This window comes from Manduca sexta, chromosome 12 (assembly GCF_014839805.1).
Source record: "Manduca sexta isolate Smith_Timp_Sample1 chromosome 12, JHU_Msex_v1.0, whole genome shotgun sequence".
Taxonomy (NCBI): domain Eukaryota; kingdom Metazoa; phylum Arthropoda; class Insecta; order Lepidoptera; family Sphingidae; genus Manduca; species Manduca sexta.
The window spans coordinates 11,627,627-11,643,181 of NC_051126.1; the positions used below are offsets into that span (position 1 = coordinate 11,627,627).

At 37.3% G+C, this 15,555-nt stretch overlaps 1 pseudogene; it reads left to right on the plus strand.

The window, feature by feature from the left end:
- The first annotated feature begins 1,306 nt into the window (after nt 1-1,306).
- On the plus strand, nt 1,307-11,620 carry LOC119188398 (annotated as a pseudogene).
- The last annotated feature ends 3,935 nt before the right edge of the window (nt 11,621-15,555 follow it).

Genomic DNA, 15,555 nt, shown 5'->3' on the forward strand with positions numbered 1-15,555 from the left:
CACAAAAGACCCTAGAAGACCAGTTTTTCATGCCACAAAATCTACACCATTAAAATCATGACACAAACGTCAAAAGAAACATATCCCCAACGGTATTGCAAATTATACGCCGCTAATGATTCGTAACTGCGGTGCGTGGATACCATTTACCTTAATGGAGTAAACGCAGCTCTAATGCGTGATCGGAGCCCGTCGGCCGACATTACCGCTTCCCATTGTTATTCACAACTTATAATTACTGTTTCGATTGTAATGGACTATTGGTTTTGTTTTATATATTTACTGGTGGTAGGTCTTTCATATGTGAGAGTCCGCATGGGTAGGTACCACCGCAATGTATTTTTCTGCCTCCAAGTAGCAGTGTGTAGTCACTGTTGTGTTCCGGTTTGAAGAATATTATTGACAGTGTAACTGCTGGACATAATGAGACTTAACATCTCACGTCTCAGGATGGCGAGCGCAGTGGAATACCAAGCAATGTTTTGTAATTCAAGGTGTTGGATAGTGTTTCTATTGTTTAGGGGTAGTCGTATCGCTAACCATCAGGCGAAAGGCAAGCTCGTTTCGTCATTCAAAGAAATTTAAAAAGGTATATATCGGTTTGATTGTGCTTGTGTGCTCGCAGTAATTCAAGCGACGAAGGTGGCCATGTCCAGGTTTACCTCCAAATTTCTAAAAAACAGATTCACTGCACTTAATGTATGCGAAGTAATACCTGATACAAAATAAAGAAGACATTTTTTTTTTATTTCACCACTATACGGGTTGAATAAGGAAATGCGAACTAATAATCTATTAAAAAAATATCTACAAATAGCTACACGTCTTAAACAAGAGTGTTGTTAGGTTTAAAACGTCAACAAGTTTAATTAACTTCTAATGTCAATCTTAGAACTGAGAATAATGTCGTCACTAGATGACTGGGAGATTTAATTAATTTCCGGTATCCAGAGCCTGCTAAACCAACTCCAATTATAAAGTAAATAGGCCACTGAAACGAGATATGGCTGAAATTCAGCTTTGTTCCAGTAGATATTGTGGCGTAGGTATTCAGAGATTGTAGGCCTGTTACTTTTTTAATTTTAATTTGATTTTGCTGAACTAAATTATGATTAAAGCTCCATTTCTTTTGAAGTTAAGGCGACAGAATGACCTTTTTTTTCAAAAATAGGACGCCATTTCTACATTGTGATCGATAACCCAAAAGTAACTTTAACTGTCAATAGATACCAAACCGCAGATAAAATGGACTCCTTTAGCATGTTCAAACTTTACATGTGTGTTATTATTTTTCTGTCATCACATTTAAACTTGGAACGATCAAATTTGACAACCAAAAATCGTTAGGTGACGTATGTCATCGACCTAAAAAAATCACAAAATTATTTTTTATTTATTTTGATATGATCCATTATGTGTAACATTTTAACTTAAGGTAAGCATTATCTTTACATAATAAATTGCAATAATTACATTCGCACAATAAGGTTTACTTCATCTGTGTGTTATCGTCGACAATGTAACCTATAAACAAACACTGCATCTTTGCTTATCGCAGCATCATGCTTTAGACAGCCTGCCTAGAATCTACACCATCCTCATGACTCTAAGCGAAATGTAGCAAGAAAACTTGCATAAATTAACTTCTGCAAGCGATCTTCACCGTGTAAACAATTACGGCAAGCTGACCTCTGCAAATTTTGAAGGTTGCAAAAATTGCAGCGAGTCGCATGTGTATATCCTAATTAAAATATTGACTCTGGTTTAAACGCATCGGAACAGTTCTTGCACAATACATTTAATAATTTCTAAAAGAACATGCTAGCTGAACTTAGCTTGTAAACTTAACAGAATTTATGGTGATAAGTCAAGTAATATAACTTATCAGATCAGGGCAGATTTTGGGCAAGAGACAGGTCCAGTACCGAGTTTATTCCGTGTTTTAATATCTAAAAGCGACAACACGTGTAAAGTTAATGCAAACTTCATTAAACGTATGAGAAGAAATTTTACAATCAACAGAGGCCTGGACGAGTTGCAAACTCTTCTATGCTACTTTCTATATACAGTTTTTTCTGTTCTATTGGTTCGGTTTTACTACGTGACTTATCGCTGAAATGTCATTTCACATAATATTATGTCATACCCATATAGTTGTATTACTATTATTGATTATAGAAAGGCATCTCGTCTAAATGCCCTGTTTTTATAGTTAATTCTTTATCAGCTTCATGATTGCCGCTGAAATGATCGAAACAGGCAGCGCCGACAACGCGACAGCTGCACCGCCGACAAACACTGTTAGTTGCAATTATTTTGTAAACCTTCATATATTTTTACCTCATTAATAAAATGCATAACCCAATCAACCTATAAATATGAACAAGAATGCATCTTCCCGTGTTTAATTCGTGGAAGTAAAGATAGATTTAATAAGTTTCAATATAATAATCATACCTACACAGTATGACTTATATTTCACGAAATATATAAGTTTATATCATTAGCATGCTTACACCATTCTACCCAGGCCAGCCTTATTTATCTAACACAAATAAATCATCCTCCACTACATTTGCAGGATATCTCACAAGAAGATGACGACATCGCCCGTCCAGAAGCGACGTTCAGATACATCGTACAGAACATCAGCCAGCTGAAAGAGCAGGTGCTGTCCCCCCCGTGCTACGTCAGGTGACATATATTAATAATACTGATCACCATCACCATCAGCCCGTTGCAGTCCACTCCTGCACATATGTAGGTCTCTCCCAAGCTACGCCAGAGCCCGGTTTGCTGCTTTATGTATCCAGTCGTTGACGGCCCTCTTCTGTAGTAATACTGTTAAATTATGATTTATATTTATCGTCTGTCTCTTGCTACGTTTTCCCAGATCATACAAGAATTTAGCACCATAAGCATTATCCATTTTAATCCATTTAATAATATCAAGCTCTAGGAAGACATTTACAAATATTCCATCCCTGTCTTAACATTCTCAAAAAGGAATTGGGTCTACCTACTATTCAATGATATTAAATTGTTTGACAATCAGTATGTTTTCACATCAGATGTCTGCCGTGGAAGATCCTCGTCTTAATCCGCCATACGACCACGCCTGATCGTCAGCAGCAGAAGGCCCTGGGTATATTCCTGCAGTGTAACGGAGAGTGCAGCTCGCCAGGATGGTCCTGTTACGGGTTGGGGGAACTCAAGCTCCTCTCACACAAGTCAGATGGTGTTCATTTGTGTAGGAAACTTCATCATATGTATCACTGGTACATTTTATCATCACTAAGTATTATTGTTCTCTTAAAAGTGCGACTGCTTCGGTGACGTAGTGTTATTACGGTATGACTGCAGTGCTGAGGTCTCAGGTTCGATCCCCGGAGCGGGCAAAGTGATATTTTGTTGTTCTACTGAGTATCATCCCTAAAATTTGTGTCCGATATGATTGACCCCCTATCACATCATAAGACAGAATACACACGGCGAAAAGTAGGCACCAGTTGTGCCTACGCCTGCCCCTTCGGAGATAAAAAGTACATGTCTGTAAATAAGTTTGGATTATTTACATTATGGTCTTATGAATACATGTAATAACCAAATTACAATCAAATAACATAGATTGATCAATCAATAAATCCTTTTTAAAGCCCATAAATTGTTCGACACATTGACAGTTTACTCGTAAATATAAATAATAAATTTGGCGCCGATGCATCGTACCTTAATAATTTTTTAGCCACAATAAATTTAAACATACGACTGTAATTGACAAAATTTTAAAACTTGCACGTCAGTTACTAAACGTGATTGCACTGTACCGAGCTAAACCAAAAGTAAATCTCCAACAGCAAGGAGGACGACTGGGGTTTCGCGCACTTCATCTCTTGGGAGGACTTGATGAATTCAGAGAATGCTTTTGTGAAAGACGACTCCATTACTATCGAGGCTCACGTATTGGCTGAGGCGCCACACGGCGTGTCGTGGGATTCCAAGAAACACACGGGATTTGTCGGTGAGTTTAAGGTTGCTTTGAAGCTATTTGGCAAGTTTACATAGCAGTCTGCACTATTCTCAGAGAAGAAAACTTATATATAACTAGCGTTTATAGGCGACTTTAGCCGTTCGAAGGAGTTTTCTAGGATAAAAGTCCCGGTATATATTTTCCCGGGATAGAAAGTAGCCTATAACCTTCCCAGGGTCTTAATCTCCATACCAAATATCATAAAAATTCGTCAGTAGATTTTGAGAAAATCGATAACATACAGACAGAAATGGGGACTTTGTTTTATATGTATATATTCATGAATTACATGATGTATTCAGTTAGTATTGACAAATTTCAGGTCTCAAAAACCAGGGCGCCACGTGTTACATGAACTCACTCCTTCAGACGCTCTTCTTCACAAACGTATTACGTAAGGCTGTGTACAAGATACCCACAGTGGGAGACGACAGCTCCAGATCTGTAGCCTTTGCCCTCCAACGCGTATTTTACGACCTCCAGTTCTCGGAAAAACCAGTGGCAACTAAAAAACTGACGAAGAGTTTCGGCTGGGAAACCTTGGACTCGTTCATGCAACATGATGTACAGGAATTCCTGAGAGTAAGTTTCACAATAGGATATGAAGCATTCTTATTTTTGCCGTCAGTGTTCCGTGCCAGAATGCACTTCGCACAAAACCTATGAAAAACGAGCGCATTTTTTCGCCTGATGGTTTGCGTTACATGTAGCGTACGTTAAAGGCAAATATGTTTGGATTTTTCTACTTTATGTTACGGTAAAATTATCGTTGAAATAAGTATAAAAGATTATTCCATCACCTAAATATTTAAGGCGATACCTCAAGGTCCATTTTCATACATTTTGTTTCACCTTTAATCTGGGTAACAAAACAAGTATTGGCAAGTAAAGAATTTAAATTCACGTCTAGTTAGTGATTAGTTCTCGCAGTTGAAAGAAAAACGTAAAAATAATTAATAATCATGGATATTTCGGCCTTTAAATTTTAATATGACGAAATTTTAAAGGCAGAAATATCCATGATTATTAATTATTTTTACATTTTTCTTTCAACTGCGAGAACTAATCACTAACTAGACGTGAATTTAAATTCTTTACTTGCCAATACTTGTTTAGTTACCCAGATTAAAGGTGAAACAAAATGTATGAATTTGGACCTTGAGGTATCGCCTTAACAGGATACTACTTAAATTTAAAAGAATAATTAGTTTTTTATATGGGCACGGTAAAGCTGCAAAAGCAGCGATAGCCTAGTTGGGTGTGGAACGGACTGCCGAGACGAATGTCCGCAGGTTCAAATCCCAAGGGCTCACACCTCTGACTTTTCTAAGATCATGTGTGTATTCTTTGTGAATTTATCGTTCGCTTTAACGGTGAAGGAAAACATCGTGAGGAAACCTGCACATCTGAGAAGTTCTCTATAGGAATTTCAAGATGTGTGAAGTCTACCAATCCGTACTAGGCCAGCGTGGAGACTAAGGCGTAATCTCTCTCAGTAGTAGAGGAGGCCCGTGCTCAGCAGTGGGCAAATATATAATACAGGGCTAATATTATTATTATATTAAAGCTGCACCTCATAAGTAAAGCGGAGGCCCGATAGCGTTGATTGATTGAGTTGAGTTTATTAGCCCTGCCAATCATCACAATTATGCCGGCCTGTTTGAAACTATAAAATCGTTTGCAGGTGTTGTTGGACAAATTAGAAAACAAAATGAAAGGAACAGTAGTGGAGGGGACCGTTCCGAAGCTGTTTGAAGGCAAAATGACGTCTTTTATCAAATGTAAAAACGTTAACTGCAGCAGCACGAGGGTGGAGACGTTCTACGATATACAACTAAGTGTTAAAGGAAAGAATAACAGTAAGTAAATCAGATTTAAGGGCCTTCAAAAACAGAGACTGTAACTCAAAGGCGGGCAACGTATCGAGGTATTTTCTGTCATTGCCTAGATTCATCGGCTACGGTGATCCTATCTGCGGTGAGCAACTTTCTCGTTTACTCTCGACTATGATGATTCTTTCCTAGCCTAATTTCAGCCACGACGACTAATCTCAACCGAGAGTGCACAAGTGTGTGTGCAATACACAGGTGCACTCTCTGTTCCTTCACTATCATAGTACGGTGAGACGGCAATCCGACATGACCGGAGAGACATCAGGCGCAGGACCAACAGATTTACGTGTTTTGCGAGGCGCGGGGGTATCACACCACCCACTTCCTGACACCGAGCTGCAACTGAGTAATTGTTAAAATGGAAAAACACAGTCACAGTTATTTTGGCCTACCCAGGATTCGAACCTATCTACTATAATTACCTCAGCATGGTAGTCGTGCTCGTACCGTGTATTACAACTACGCCATCGAGGTAGTCACTCTGTACTATAACAAAACAGTTATAACTAACAACTGATCTATGTTGGGCATCATGTTGAATATAGGTACTATTGTATAATATTTCCAAATATAAAGCATAGCCGTAGACCAGGGATGGCGAACCATTGGCGCGCGTGCCAGTGGTAGCACGTGACAAAATAATGCGGGCACGCTAGTAATATGGCATTGTATATGTATATATCTTTGGGCTTAATTTCGCTTAACACCCTGATGTTAACCATTAAAGGTAAATCCTTGCCCTAGATCAGGGGTTCCCAATCTTTTGTATCCTGCGCAGTTACAAGTTTAGTATTTTTTCACGGCGCCCTGTCCTAGCTATTTGAAGAAGACAGTCGAAAATACCTACGAAATAGGTACCTACAATAATAGTAGTCAGGTTTGGTTGATCGAAACGAAAATTAAAACACCACAATATAAATTTGACGCCAATATTTGTGATGTCCAATAATTAGAGGACCGACTCACGGCGAACCCCTGCCCTAGATAATTAATAAGTTCGCAATATTTATACACATTTTTACTTACAGCTTCATCTTATTAGTGAAAATATACATCGTTTTTAATGCGTTTCCTGATCCATTAATAATAGTTTTATGATAATTAATGTACATAGTGTTGTTTGAATCGTTTACAACAGAATCTAAATCAATTCTAAGATTAATAACAATCTCAATTAGATAACTGGTTTACAATTAACATAATGGATGTAATCTCTGCAGTGCTGCAATTATAGCGATATTATCTTGATGTACGTAATATAGTCTTGATTTGTATTTAAACAGTGTGTTTTCTGATCTTTGGTCGTATTCTCCAGCTATATATAGATCACAAATATAACTTTATTTAGTAATTTTTGGTCCGCAAACCCGCAGGGTTTTTATTAAATTGTTGCAATTTTTACGTTGATTAAACACCGTTTTCAATAAACGATCTCAATGCTTTTTTCGAGATATCCCAAAAATAGATCAATGAGAGCGAAGTTTTTTTGACATGCTTACAAATGATTTATTTTGATTGGTTCATTTTAGAATCTGATTGAAAATTGAGATTGCAATTATTGAAAATGGCTGTTATTTTAAGCAATATAAATCATTTTGTCCAACCGCCAAATCACAAAGTTGCATCTATGCTTAGATTGAAATAAAAATTACATTTATACTAGATTTTTATTATATCCCACTGCGGAGTATACGAACCTTTTCTACCACTACGGGAATTTAGGCCTTAGTCCCCTATACCCTAGGTCGCGTTGGCAAACATCACATACCTTCGAAATTCTTTGATTACCAATATATTTTAATCCCAAATTTTCCTTTACATTTCTCTAACCAATCCATTTAAATTACAGTATACGAGTCGTTCAAAGACTATATAAGCACAGAGACGCTAGACGGCGAGAACAAGTACGACGCCGGCGAGCACGGCCTGCAGGAGGCAGAGAAGGGCGTCAGGTTCGACGTGTTCCCCCCAGTGCTGCACCTACACCTGCTGAGGTTCCAGTACGATCCGCAGAGAGACGCCTCGGTCAAGTTTAATGACAGGTTTGGAGATTTTGTGGTCGGCAAATGACGCATAAATCTAATACAAGAGAATCGATAATAAATTTGCATGCTGTGGTCTCCTATAATTGAAGGAGCACTTCACATTTTTTATTTGTAGTAATGATACACCATTGTTTTTATTATATGTCGTGTATCTTTTCTTGGAGGTTCTTAAATAAATAAACAACCTCCTTTTGAAAGTTAAAAAATATTAGTTTTAATTCCTTATCTTGTTTAGGTTTGAATTCTACGAAGAAATCAATCTGGACCCGTACCTGCAAGAGATACCGTCGACCCCCTCCCACTACACGCTGCACGCGGTGCTGGTGCACTCGGGCGACAACCACGGCGGACACTACGTCGTGTTCATCAACCCCAAGGGGGGACGGCAAGGTAGGCAATAGCAGTACCTTCGTCTGACGAGTCAAACACCATTGGTATCAACAATGCTGCAGACCATATTGTTTTAAAACATCATAAAATATTTTCTAACAACTTAAAATATTAATTTCTTCTTATAACATGTACCCTAAGGTCTGACTTGGATAGTTCAATATAATGGCATTCGCAAGTTCTAAAGCTGTAAGTTCTTTCTTTATTCTTCCAAAAATTTGACTCGCTGGTGGAAACTAGCCATCAAACTTAGGGCTCTACCGTATTGTTTTAGTAGGTTCTTAATAAGGTTTAAAAATAGTTTGTTTCAATCATTGAGGTTTTCTAAAGCTGTAAGTGTTTTATTCTTCCAAAAATTTGACTCGCTAGTGGAAACTAGTTATCAAACATAGGGCTCTCATTTGTAACCATGACTGTGTTAGTAGGTACTTAATAAAGTTTCAAAATCATTTTCAATCATTGAAGTATTGAATGTTGATCGTAGTGGTGCAAGTTCGATGACGACGTGGTCAGCCGGTGCAGTAAGCAGGAGGCGATCGAGTACAACTACGGAGGAAAGGAGGACGCGCCGCATCTAGCGAGGAAAGCCACCAGCGCGTACATGCTGATTTATATACAGTGAGTATGTACACTGAGTTATAATGAAAGCGATCAATAAAAAAAACAATCAAAAGCGGCGATAGCCTAGTTGGGTGTGGAACGGACTGCCAAGACGAATGTCCGCAGGTTCAAGACCCAAGGGCACACACCTCTGACTTTTCTAAAGTCATGTGTGTATTCTTTGTGAATTATCGTACGCTTTAACGGTGAAGGAAAACATCGTGAGGAAACCTGCACATATGAGAAGTTCTCTATAGGAATTTCGAAGGTGGGTGAAGTCTACCAATCCGCACTAGGCCGGCGTGGTGGACTAAGGCCTAATCCCTCTCAGTAATAGAGGAGGCCCGTGCTCAGCAGTGGGCATTTATATAACACAGGGCTGATATTATTATTATTATTATATAATGAAAATGATTGCGACGTGTTGTGCAAATTATATGGAATACGAGATACAAATTATAATATTATTATATTAGCTCACAACTCAAGTGTAAAGTAATATTTTAGGGTCTGTTTCAGGTAAATTTTAGTATCTTTAGGGCCTGTTTCACAAGATTCAAATAAATTTTATTTGACGGTTATTATATTATACGTACAGCTAATGTAAATAGTGCTCATTTTATTAACATTTATTTGGGAGCATAGATTGCACTCTGACATTTGTATTTGGTCGGTTTATACATTTATGTGACGAGTAGCATGTATTTATACGTAGTAGTATGTATTTAGACTTCTGCGGTGGCGTAGATGTATTGCGTGCTCAGAACGACACGGCTCTCAGTTCCTGGGTTCGAATCCTAAGTCGGGTAAAGTGATATTGGGTTTTTCTACTCAATATTAGCCCGGAGCCTGAAATTTGTGTCCGATATAGCGATAGGCTCAGTTCCTATAACATTGTGGGACCACACAACAGTAAATGCTCTGGTTGCACCTCTGCTTATGCCTTTGGGGATAAAGGCGTGATGTACGTAGTATTTACTCCGAAGTTGTGACATAGGGCTTTAATGTAGTTATAATATTTCAAATTGTGTATCTTTAAAAATTTAAATGTCAAAAATATGTCAACGTATCTAAATAAATAAAATGACACGGTTCCACGCATATTTCCTTGAACCGTTTCCGGCACTGAGCCCGCAAGCCGCGTGTTAAATCATTTCACGCCGCTCGTCGAGTCGCAGTGTCGCCGTGAAAGCAAACACGCTCGGATCTTGCACGTACTCACACTCACTCTTCTTACTTGCATATATAATTTTCGACTGAGTAAATATGAACGGACTTGTTGCTGTTTTAACTTGATTTGATATCGTTTTAATTCACTTTCCGATTACAATGTTAAAGTTTAACTCTCAAAATGAGGTTAGAACTAAGACTGACTGGATTGGAAGAGACATCTCCTTAATTCAATATAATACATACATAGTATGTGGTATGGCATTTATGTATAAGTATTATTTTTTTATGTCTTCGTTTAATATATTATTTATATTTATTGTTGTATTTGTATACCGCTACAGATTTATTGGATGCACCTCCTTCTTTGTTTATCTCTGCACCACCTTAAGGTTGACTGGGAGACAATGGCAATAAAAATACAAGATTAATTTATGTATGAAATGAAAATACATTAACTTTTACATTGGTTTTCAGTCATTTCTATGGTATCATTACATAATATGCATAAACATATTTTATGGCATCTCATCCTACACGTGAAATCGTAGCATAGTTGTCCCTTAGCAAACGCATCAGCGCTAAAATTAACAATTAAAGTACAGCTAATTCGAAGCAAAATGTGGAAGTCAACATTTTTAAGACATACTAATGTTATGAATCTAAATCGATAGGTCCGCAACGATCGTTTTCAGCTGGTAAGATGCTCCACGAACATAAATCAGGTCCTTAAATACTCAACTACATCTATACATATTATAAAAGTCACCTTTTCTGTCTGTATGTTCTCGATATTCTCAAAATCTAACGGATTTTTATGAAATTTGGTATGGATAGTTTGAGGCACTGAGAAGGTTATAGGCTACTACTATCCCGGAAAACTCCTTCACGTGTGCGAAGCCACGAGCAAAAGCTATTATAGAAAACAGTTGAATTGAGAACCTCCTCCTATTTTCAAAGTCGGTTAATAAATATATCGCAAATTACAGAACATCGCAACTGAAGTACGTGCTCCAGGACGTGACCGAGGCGGACATACCGGCCGACCTGTGCGAGCGGATCACCGACGAGATGCGTTACGAGATGGTAAGAACATGTAAATATCAACTCCCACATCACGTTTGTTTTTTATTGTTTATTTTTTTTTATATGAGCAATCACACGTTGCGCGTTTCAGGCGGGCGAAAAATAAGGTGCAGGAAATATAGATCGGACACGTCTGTCGCCTCGTCCAAGTATTATGTGAAGATATTTAGCGCTCTAAAACAAATATTCACTTTGCAGACGTTAGCCGGGTTTAAGTATAAAGGCAGATAGTGGCAGCAACAGGCCGTTTTTTTAATTAAATTGTGCGTACGAACCGCCGATGCCGTTGTTACATTCGAAAATTTATCAGGTAGGTTAATTAAGATTTATATAGTTTGAATTATATTTTTGTGTATATTATATTGTAATTTATGTACCGCTGTTAATAAAATTTGTAGCGAATTTTATGTGTTTTCGTAGACCGCTTTGTTATTTAAAAACCCACGTGCAGAAAATGAAAGTTCAAATAATTAAAAATAAACATAAAGAGTTATCAATTTTGTATATTAATTGTAAACGACAGATTGATAACCTTTAGCAACAAAACCTTCCACTCATGATTCCACTGCTTACTCTTATTATTTTTAATCAATGTCGCCTTGCTGGCAAAAGTTACCCCCGTTTGCTCATGGTTTTGCAGGATAAACTTATCTGCTTTACGCCGTTTAACATGTCAGGTGTATATGTCAACAAGATACGTCACAAAATTAATTAACCAAACAAAATATAATTTTAAAAGAGCAAATAACAAGCTTCCCTTCGTTATATAAACTCAAGAAACATTCCCACCGGACTCAATTCGAGGGGAAACAAAGCAAGCACTTAATAAAATCACAGCATGTTAAACAACTCCCATGCGATTTCCGTGCACACTCTCAGACACTGATGAGATGGCCAAAAGACTCGATGCCGACTCCGCAATAATTTATTAACGCAATCCTCCGTACAATCATGGCGGCGACTGTAAGGGAACTTGTTATTAAATTAAAATTGCCTGGGGAAATTTAGTGCTTCGTCTAGTTCGGTTCGACGGTGAATCTGACTGACTTGCGATAAAGGGTTATTGTGTTAGTGGATTTGAAGGGTTGATTTTCTATGTTTCTATAATGTGATGTCTATTTTCGATGACGTTATTAATGCGATTCGTCGGCTGGGTAATCAAAATGTATCAACCGACATTTTCGTAGCTACGTCTGAAAATAAGAGAATATAATATTTTACCAAAATAATCTGTAGCCAAGGGTTAACTTCTTTATAATCAGAATCTATGTTATGTCAAAGGTTTATAGATAGTATCACTGCGAGGCCAGAGCAGTGACTTACATATATAAACCAACTCGCAAACTCCACAACCTTCCCAAAATAAGCAATATTTAAAAACGCAGCGTTCATATTTCGCGGACGTCCGGCTGATAAAACCGGCAGTTAGTAACGCGTTTAAAAAATGCCCCGCGTTTTATCCAGTGCCAGTAAATCTCTGGTGGACGAGCGATATGTTACTGTCAACTTACAAACAGCGTTGCCATTATGAACGTGCAGTTTTAATGCGAACGTTGCGCGTATAAATTGGAACAATTGTCCTACTCAAATGCTAAGGCATTGTAATTCGCATCTTTTAATATGTGCAAATTGCTACAATATGCACAATAATATTATGTGAATATTACCTGAACACTTGTGACGTATCCGAACGTCACTCGTTGAGTCTGTGGACAGAAGGTTCTAGACGCGAGAATTGTCTACGACAAGGGGACATGTCGCAGAACTGATAACCGTTGAAGTAAGTCTTTTCTGGAGTGGAGACCATGTCTTGGCAAACGTAGCATGGGAGGCCCTCTAGCCAGATGGCGTGACTACTTACACAAGAGAAAGCAGCGACTGGATGCTAAGGCATCAGACCGGGCTCTGTGGTGTACCTTGGGAGAGGCCTATGTCCAGCAGTGGACTGTAACGGGCTGATATGATGATGACGATGATGATGAAGGGGACCACTTCCATGCGTATTTCTATGTAAACCAGTGTATAATTAAACGCTACTACTAGAAGACCAAGTTTTAGTTACTGTCAGCCTCAATACTGTGCTCACAAGAAAAAAATCCCGCACGCAGTGATCCCAAACACTATACTTGATAAAACACTTAACATCTATTTCGCGGTGAAGAGCGCGGTAGGTAAAGTGTCGCGGAGTGTGTTAATCCAAGTCCTAGATGGTGTTGCTACTGTTGAGTAGTCATTTATTTGTATAAATAAGTTTGATCGTGGTGGTTGCTTACAAATGACATGATAATATGCTTGCCTAACCGACAACACTTAAGGTCAGGTGGGGCAAGTGCACCGACGGGGTAAGTGCACCTGCCCTAAAAAAATCGAAAACTATTGATGTTATACAGTTACCGCAATCTTATATCTATGCTACTAACTGAAATACAGTTCCACTAAAAAACATAAATGGCTATGTTCATTTTAATACGATTTATTCGCCATTTTATTTTAAGTGTCATTTAGACCTGTAAACAGAGATGATCCTGTGAAAGATAATATCAAATATTTCAAGATATTTAACATATTTCTGTAAACCAGTAAGGTAAATACATAGTTTAAACCTTTTATTTTAACTTCCTGCCTGAATTTTATTTATATATACTAATATAAAGGATTTTTGAGCAATGCGAAAAAAATTACCTAAAAATTGTCGAGTAGGGCAAGTGCGCCACAGTTAATAGTCGTATGGCGCACTTGCCCCTGATCCATATATAACCAACCTTTTATGGAAATATGTTTTACTAATATGAATTATTATTATTAAAATGTTATACTTAACAGCAGACGTTTTTGTACTCAAGGTATTTTGTTTTGAGCCGACTTAAATAAAAGGGCGTATTAGTTAATTCGTTTTTACAAAAGAAAAACTGAAATACCTTGGTCTAGACCAACTTTACGTGAATAGGTTGCAACTGTTCGATCAGGCACGTTATCTGGATATAATACAGCTAAAACATATCAAATGTCATAAGGCCAAATTCTAAGTAATCGATGCAAGTAAGTAAGTTATAACGCATTCAAAATTGTTAATTCCTACATTTTTGTATGTTTTTTTTAGTTTTCAGAACTAAAATGGATATTGTATTAGGGCTACCATTTTTTTATTTCAACATATCCGCACACGAAACTGTAATATAGCAAAAATCTTATATAGCAAAAAAAAATCTAAAATGTTTTGAAGCCCTGATTTACAAATATATGGCGCACTTACCCCAAATTTGATTTGACAGCCATAGTTTGTTATAATATTGAGTGATTAAAAATTATCCAAGAGCAATGCGAGTAAAACTTATTTCTCTATGGACTAAAATGAGTGTTTTCTTTATAATGTTTCATATTGGCGTTTTTTACACAGGCGCACTTACCCCATTTCCGGAGGCAAGTGCGCCTCCTACCATTTTTTACTTTCAGCAAAACATTATTAATTTATGGTCCGATTTCCTTGAATGGCTATAGGTTGTTATCACAAAATACCAAATATTCTTAAATTAATAAAATTACATTCTTAAGTCAGCACAAAAGAAATTATTTTGCATTGAATCCAGCTATGAAAATTTTATGGCGCACTTCCCCCGACTGACCTTACATCATCCAAAGCTTTGAATTACTAAAAAATTTTTGATCTATCTCAAAAATGGACCAATCAAAACAAAGTTTTTTGTCATGCTTACAAATTATTTTGATTGATTCGATATATCGATTATACGAGTTATTTTGATTGATTAATTCTCGGAATCGGATTTAAGATTGAGATTGAGATTGGGATCGTTCATTGAAAACGGCTGTTAATGACATTCGATGATGTATCTCAAAATAAACGTAACAAAACGTAACAAATAAATTCCACTAATCAGATTAATATTTTCTTAAAAAAATAATAAAGTAAATTTCGTGAAAATACCCTTAAAGCAATATTTTCACTAAGGCTTAATAGGATAATTCCTTTGCCTACCAAAAACGGCACAAATGTTTCTCCGAGCAATATTAATCAAACAAATACAGCGATAAATATAACGTACATTTGCGAAATGACAACGATAGAATATTCTGGAAAGGGGAAACAGAGTATTTTTCACAATGGACGGTGTTCGCGAAATGAGGCGTCTTACTAACATCAATCAACTTAATCAAGCCACTTTCTTGGCGCGGATATAGCGGAAATAATTAACTGTAAAGGTTTTTTCTATTTCCCAACTGAACGAGGAATTAAAGGAATTGCTAAGAGACACCCCGCTTGTTTCATTCAAGTCTATTGTTAGCTAATTAATCGGTAATGCAATATTTTTGCTCATGATTTCAT